At 43.7% G+C, this 7948-nt stretch overlaps 1 pseudogene; it reads left to right on the top strand.

The window, feature by feature from the left end:
• Positions 1–4021: 4021 nt before the first annotated feature.
• On the top strand, positions 4022–4883 carry LOC132229292 (histamine N-methyltransferase-like; annotated as a pseudogene).
• The last annotated feature ends 3065 nt before the right edge of the window (positions 4884–7948 follow it).

Raw genomic sequence — 7948 nt, 5'->3', positions numbered from 1 at the left:
ATTCTTCTGATAGCCCTAAGCTTTTCCAGACAGGGATTTCAAAAGGGACTTAGTTGTCTCAGGAACCACAGACCTTAGGCTATCAGAAATCATGATAAAGTTTGGCCAAGCTATTTAGTGCAGGGATTTGAATGGGGTATTTGTGCCAGGAGTTCTTTGTAGTTTTTGCTATACAGATTTTTCCAGAATGCACAGGCAAACATAAATTATGTAATTTAATACACAAGGCAACCCTCTGATGTAGGAATCATTATTCCCATTTTATAGTTAAGGGAACCAAAGCTCAGAGGGCTTAAATCACTTGTCCAGGTCACATACTAATACACTGAAAAGCATATTGGAACCCAGATTTCTCTGAGAAAATACCGTGTTTTTCCTTATATCACCCATAACTTTGTCTCCCTACAGATCTCCCTAATTTTTCATGCATGTTTCTGTAACTAGTTTTCACAAAAGTGCTCTTGCCTTTAAATGACAAAGCCCATAACATATGAGTAGGAAAAAAGAAACCTCACAAAATGTCAGAAACTTGTGATTAACAGGCAGCAGGTGTACAAACTGCAAATTCGAGACTCACATCCATTGTCATCTCAGCAAATGGCTTGTTCCCAAAGTTGCTGAAGGGGGAAATTTGATTATCTTTGCTTCCCCAGAAGACTGATAAATCGAATTCAGACTGCTATTGTTCCAGATACAGCCCGAATCTTCCATAGGATTTTAATCAGCAGCAGCATTATGTAGCATATGGGAGCTATTTGGCTGAAAGGAGACTCCAACTGTCAGGGGCACATCCGCCCAACATGAAAGGAAAATAATAATACGGAATAATAGGACTTTCTTATCCATAGAGAAGCTTCCCTCTGAGAAACTCCAAGGTTTATGGTCCTATATCTTCACAGCATCCGGTTTGGTGGGTCAGGGAACTACTTGACTGTATTCTTGGACGCTGACTGGCTGCTTCCACCATTTTCATCTCTTATAAAGCTCTCTCTCTCTATTCCCATCTATAAATCCTATCTCTTTTCAACTTTCTGTCTCTTCTATTCTCTTTAGTTTAATGAATAACTCTCACTCATCCTTCCTCTTTTATACCCCTCTATCCTTCATTCCTCTTTCTGATTACTAATTCTCTTTCTTTACTACTCTATTTTACTAAAAGCCTAGATGGGAAATCAGGGTTAATCAGAAATTAATTCTATAGCTCAATATATTGTCCTTTATAATACCTCAGTGGTCAAATGTAGAGATCACTTCACTTATTCACTCCCATAGACACCCAAAGTTTAGTGATATTTGTTTCAGGACTCAAAGATGAGTAACATGGGGCCCTTTCTTTCAAGCATGGAAAATAAATATGAACAGCTAATGACAACGCAATGTGGTAAGTGCTATCATCTTAATGAGCCCATTGAAGTATAGGAAAAGCAAAGAAGGTTAGCAACGTGGTGTCTGTGGTGGTTAGTTCCTAGAGCTTTCAGGTCTGGTTCCAGAGCCAGGCTCAGAAATCAAACATAAGACTTCTTTTTATTCCCCCTTTCTCTCTCTTGATCTTTCTTGACATACTTCAACCACCACACACTCAGAAAGGTTGTGAAAGGATCTTTTGAGAGATTGCTTAACAATCTTACACATGCCAGAGACTGGCATTGACCAAGCTCATCTGTGAGTTGATGAGTCAGCTCTTTATTTTAAGTTACCTAGGAGTGAAATCAAAAGCTCTTGATATATATATATATATATATATATATATATATTTTCCAAATGCAGGAAATTTGAAGAATTAACTATTGGTGCTAGTAGGAAGCAAAACAGGATTTTAAAATAAAGTGTCAAGACCTGAGTATCACTTCCCTGTATTTTGTCCAAAATGTGAAATCCAAAGTAGTGAGCTAGCAAATGTCAGTGTTATGCCCTCAGGTAACAGACAGACTTCAGCAGATGACAGAGAGAAGGATGGTTGAAAAGAGAAATGGCCAATGAGTGACATACTTCATTAGTGCTAGACCATGTCAGAAGATGTGATTTCTTTCCCTAGATCTAGTTAACTAACACCAAAATTTCAACTGCCAGAAGTTATAGGAGCTGTTTTCTTTACCATGGTATTGACATCAAAGTACTCAAACCATGAAAAGGAATGCCTAAAGTAATGGGTGCTTTCAAAAGAAAATCTACATTGATTTTGTACAAGGATGGGAATTCAGTAAAATTGAATTCTTCTTCCAGAATCAGTAATGAGAAAAACAAACAAAACCCTCTTCCATTAGCATCAGATCTTAGGAACAATCAGGTAGAAGAACAATTATGGGTGTCTCAGACAAGGCCTGAAAATAAGGCTCTGATCACCTGTGATTCTGAGAGGGGTGATAGTGTTGAGGTTTGATATTGAGCATAAAAGTTAGGGTCAATAGGGTTAAGGTTAGATTGTAATATAGTCCATTAAGTTTATAAATTGAAGATATAATCATTTTTTTCCTGCTTTTATAAACACAGTGCCTGGGACAAAATAATGCTAAATAAAGGTTTGTTGCATGCATGAATGAGTAAACAAACAAATAGATACTATTACCAAATGCTTCAAAATAAGATTAAAAATGATTTGCTTAAAAAATTGTAAAAAGACTATAACAGACTGCCCTTGACTTAATGTTGGTTTTACTTTATGATGGTGCAAAAACAATACACATTCAGTTAGAAACCATAGTCAAATTTTGAATGTTGATCTTTTCCCAGGCTAGCAACATGCAATAAAATACTCTCTCATGATGCTGAGCAGTGGCGGTGAGCTGCAGCTCCTACTCAGGCACACGATCACTGGGGCAAACAGTATTCTCCAGTGCACTGAGTTTTAGTGCTTTATGGATGTGGTGCTTTGTGTTTGCATATCCCACCATGTCTACACAATGCCCATCTCTATCTCCCACTTGGGTGAGAAGAAGAAGAAAAAAGCAATTATTCTTGAAATGAAACTCAAATCATTGCCTAAATGCAGGCTAATGTAACTATTCTGAACAATTTAATGTAGGCTACTCCAAGCTATGACATTCAGTAGGTTTGGTGTATTAATTGCATTTTTTACTTATAATACTTATTATTAATTCATGATGGGTTTATGGTGGGTTTATAACCACATCGTAAGTATATGCAAAAGCCACATGCAAGGAACTAATGAAAAAACTATACATACTAATAAAAACTCCCAGACCTCCATATTAAACTCCCAAATTTATTAATCTTGATTTGCACAAACAACACTGCTCTTTCAAAACTGATACATGTTAGGCTTACTGGATAACTGTTCAACAAGTATCCCCAAAAGTCCATTGTCTTCACACAATGGAATTTTTTTTTCTAACATCATTGAGGGAGTGGGATTTAGGGACAAAGAGTTCTGCACTATGAAGTTATTCAGGGACCCTAATCTTTTAGATCTCCTACCACCAGTGATGGCGGACCTTTTGAGCTCGGCATGTCAGCATTTTGAAAAAACCCTAACTTAAATCTGGTGCCGTGTCACATATAGAATTTTTTTGACATTTGCAACCATAGTAAAACAAAGACATATTTTTGTTATTTATTTTATATATTTAAGTGTCATTTAATAAAGAAAAATCAACCCAAAAAATGAGTTCGCATGTCACCTCTGACATGCGTGTCATAGGTTCGCCATCACTGCCTACCACGAAGTTCTCTGCTGGGTCTCCTACATTCAGCCAGCAAATGGTGGAAGGCAGAAAGCCTGTGGCCTGTCGTGTAGGAGGTTTTGTGGTCCAGGCATGAATATAAGGACATCAATCTCTGACCGCACTCCACTGGTCAGAGGTCAGTATTTGACTTTAAGGTAGAAAGGCTGAAGAGTTTCATTTTGATTAAATAACAAGCACTGTCAGTTTTTAAGTGAGGAAATTTCCAAGATGAAAGTGGGGAATTATACTAGCCATGTTGAATAAAAGAAATTAGCAAGGGAGGGGATAAACTAGAGACAGGGAGACCTGTTAAGAAGCTACTGCAGAGAAAACTAAATATGGCCTCTTCCATGAGGAACCTGTTTCGTGATCACAGCAGATATGTGGAATCTTTTTTGAGGTTTCTCAACAATTCCACAGAATACCAGTGCATGCAGGAATTCACCGATAAGAAGCTGCCAGGCAGAATAGCAAGGATCAGAGACAACAAATCAGAAATTAAGATTCTAAGCATTGACAGAGGTGAGATGAACTTGACCTTCAAATTCTCTCCAAAGTGCAGGCTCAATACCCAGGAGTTCAAATCAACAATGAAGTTGTTGAACCACGTGCTAAACAAATTGCCAAGTACAAAGAGTTTGAAGCCAAGTCATAAGACCACAAGGACATAAAGTTTGCTTGGTATAATATAAGGCGACGTCATCTAAATGTCAAAATAGAATGATGGAAAAAAAGAACTTCAGAAAAGGTAATTTATTCATATGATTCAGATTCTGTATTATGTAAAAGACATCCCAGTTTTCCTGAAATTCTTCCATAGTCTCTTAGATACCAAGGCTAAGATTCTCATTATTCTTGTGTCAGGAACCAGCGTCTGGGACAAGCTATGGAAAAAGTGCAGATCCCGCTTACCCTGGAATGACCTCTGCCAGCATGTCACGTCGACCAGTCTCACTCAGATGCTGGGCAATTTGGGGATTAAGTATGAGTGTTATGAACTTCTGACTGTTTCATTGATGACAATGAAAATGGAGACCTGCTTTGGGATTTTTTTACAGAAACCTGCAACTTTAATACAACAGCACCTCCCGATCTCAAAACAGAAATGTGAAAACTCTGAAAGAGCCTGAATTCACTGTAAAAAAAGAAGGAAAGGTTCTTTCCAATAATAGTCTCAGTTTCATAGTAGTTGACGCATAAATATCAATCATAAGAGTGTATTCAAAAAGTTAATTTTAAACAATGTTGATCATTTATCCCTGTATTAAAATTACAAATATATCCCAAAATATAAATAATTGCCTTTTATATGTAAAATCTATAAATATTCCAAGACATTCTTGGACTTCCATGTACTATCTATAATAATGAAAACATAATATGCTAATTAGACCAGATGTCCTTCCGGATGACCTTCCGGATGAAGCCAGGGCTGGGAGGGAAGCCCAGGTCCCGGGTGCCAGAGGGAAGCCAGTGCCAGCAGCTGGGGGAAGGAAGGACTTCTCTTGCATGAATTTTGTGCATCGGGCCTTGAGTTTATTAGTATAAACTAGTATATAAAACCTAAGCGACTATTATGACTGGTCGACCACTCAACTGGTTGACCAGTCGCTATGATGTGCACTGACCAACAGGGTGCAGATGCTCAATGCAGGAGCTTCCCCCTGGTGATCAGTGCACTCCCACAGTCAACCTCCCACAGTCCCTCCCCCTGGCCGGCCAGCCCCGATTGATCATGATTGGGACTGGGTGAGACAGCCCAATCAACACCGACCACTGGCCAGGCCAAGGGACCCCACCTGTGCACGAGTTTGTGCACAGGGCCTCTAGTCATATATGATATTGTTGACCTTATCCTACCCCTTCTCCAGGTAAAGAAACCACCTGCAGGCTAAATACCACAACTAAGTTTCATTGGCTTATCCTATCTAATAAAAGAGAAACATGGTAATTAGCGTACAACCGCTACCCTTCCCATTGGCTAATCAGCGAGATATGCAAATTAACTGCCAGCCAAGATGGCGGCCGGCAGCCAGGCAGCTTGAAACTAACATGAGGCTTGCTTGCTTCAGTGATGGAGGACTCCAACGTTCCCCGCCTGCCTTGCAGGCCTCTGAGCCTGCAGTTTAAGAAACATTGTAACGAATATAGAAGCTAAATAAAACCCCAGAAACCAGCTTTCAGTGAGCCGGGATCTCAGAGCTGGAGTTGATACAGAGTTTCGATTATAGAACCGAAACAAACCAGATACCTGCTTTCAGGAGCGGAGGCCTAAGAGCTGGAGCCTCAGAGCTAAAGCTGGCCCAGAATTTAAAAAAAAAAAAGAAAAAAAGGAACGGTTGGGAGCTTCCGTCACCCGCCAGCCTGAAAACAGCACTCAGCCCCTCACCCAGACTGGCCAAGCACCCCAGTGGGGACCCCCACCCTGAAGGGTGTGTGACCAGCTACAAACAGCCATCATCTCCTCACCCAGGCTGGCCAGGCACCCCAGTGGGGACCTCCACCCTGAAGGAATTGTGACCAGCTGCAAACAGCCATCATCCCCTCACCCAGGCTGGCCAGGCACCCAGTGGGGACCCCCACCCTGATCCAGGACACCCTTCAGGGCAAACCAGCCGGCCCCACCCATGCACCAGGCCTCTATCCTATATAGTAAAAGGGTAATATGCCTCCCGGCACCGGGATCAGCGTGACAGGGGGCAGCGCCCAAACCCCCTGATCGCCCTGCGGCTCTGTGTGTGACAGGGGGTGGGGCCACAACCTCCCTATCGGCCCTTCTCTGTTCCTGACAGGGGAAGGCACCCCAACCTCCTGATCAGCCCTGCTCTGTGCCTGATACAGGGAGCTCCCAAACCCCCTGATCGCCCTGCGGCTCTCTGTGTGACAGGGTGCGGCGCCCCAACCACGCCCCCCACACACACACGGGCCCTGCTATGTGTGTGACGGGATAGAGCCATAACCTCCCCATCGGCCCTGCCTTGAGTGTGACAGTGGCGGCGCCCCAACCCCCTGATCGGCCCTGCTCTGTGGGTGATAGAGGGCGGCCCCGCAACCCCCTGATCCACCCTGCTCTGTGACAGGGGGCAGTGCCCCAACTCCCCTATCACCCCTACTCTCTGAGTGACAGGGGGGAGCTCCTCAACCCCCTGATGTGCCCTGCTCTGTGCGTGACAGGGGGGAGCTCCCCAACCCCCTGATGGGCACTGCTCTGTGTGTGACAGGGGGGAGCTCCCCAACCCCCTGATCGACCCTGCTCTGTGCGTGACAGGGTACGGAACCCCAACCCCCCTGATGGGCCCTGCTCTATGCGTGACAGGGGCAGCACCCCAACCCCGTGATCGGCCCTGCTCTGTGTGTGACAGGGGGTGGCGCCACAACCTCCCTATTGACCCTGCCTTGAGTGTGACAGGAGGCGGTACCCCAACCCCCCAATCGGCCCTACCCTGAGCATGACTGAGGGTGGCATCGCAACCTCCCAATCCACCCTGCTCTGTGCATGACAGGGGGCGGCGCCCCAACTCCCCAATCGGCCCTGCTCTGAGCCCGACTAGGGGCTGCACCTAGGGATTGGGCTTGCCCTCTGCCACCCGGGAGCAGGCCTAAGCCAGAAGGTCGTTATCTCCTGAGGGGTCCCAGACTGTGAGAGGGCACAGGCCGGGCTGAGGGACCCCTCTTCCCCCCGCCCCCGAGTGCACAAATTTTTGTGCACCGGGCCTCTAGTTGACAATAAAATCCTTTCCATTTGTCAATTGTACTGGAATTTCCTAGAACACCAAAAAGTATGTACTATTGCTTACTGATACTTGGAACACTGAGAAAGTATATGTTTATTGATTTTCCCCTTTTGTGAAGAAACATTTGTCTTGTACATTCCTCCATTATAGTTTCTATTTTATTTTTAGCGATTACTAAAAGTAAGCACTTTAGGATATTACAATTTTTTTAAAAAGCTATTGCAGTAATAAGGGCAAAAAATGAAGAGGCCAAGACCAACACAGTAGAAAAAGAATGACAAGAAAATTATAAATATGAGTTTGCTGCTTTGAACAACTACTTCAAAAGTGAAACCAAAAAACGAAAGGGACATCACCCAGAACCACAGGAACGCTGGCTGAGTGGAAGTCCTACAACTAGGAGGAAAGAGAAACGCACACGGACACTCAGAGGAGGCGCAGTGCTGAAGTCAAATTCTGAGGTGCGGAGTGCGCGGAGTGCGCGGAGCGGGCTGGTGGCGGAGGGCGCGGTTGTTGTTTTCAATCGGGAGG

This window comes from Myotis daubentonii, chromosome 3 (assembly GCF_963259705.1).
Source record: "Myotis daubentonii chromosome 3, mMyoDau2.1, whole genome shotgun sequence".
Taxonomy (NCBI): Eukaryota; Metazoa; Chordata; class Mammalia; order Chiroptera; family Vespertilionidae; genus Myotis; species Myotis daubentonii.
This window is presented reverse-complemented; position numbering and strand designations above follow the sequence as displayed.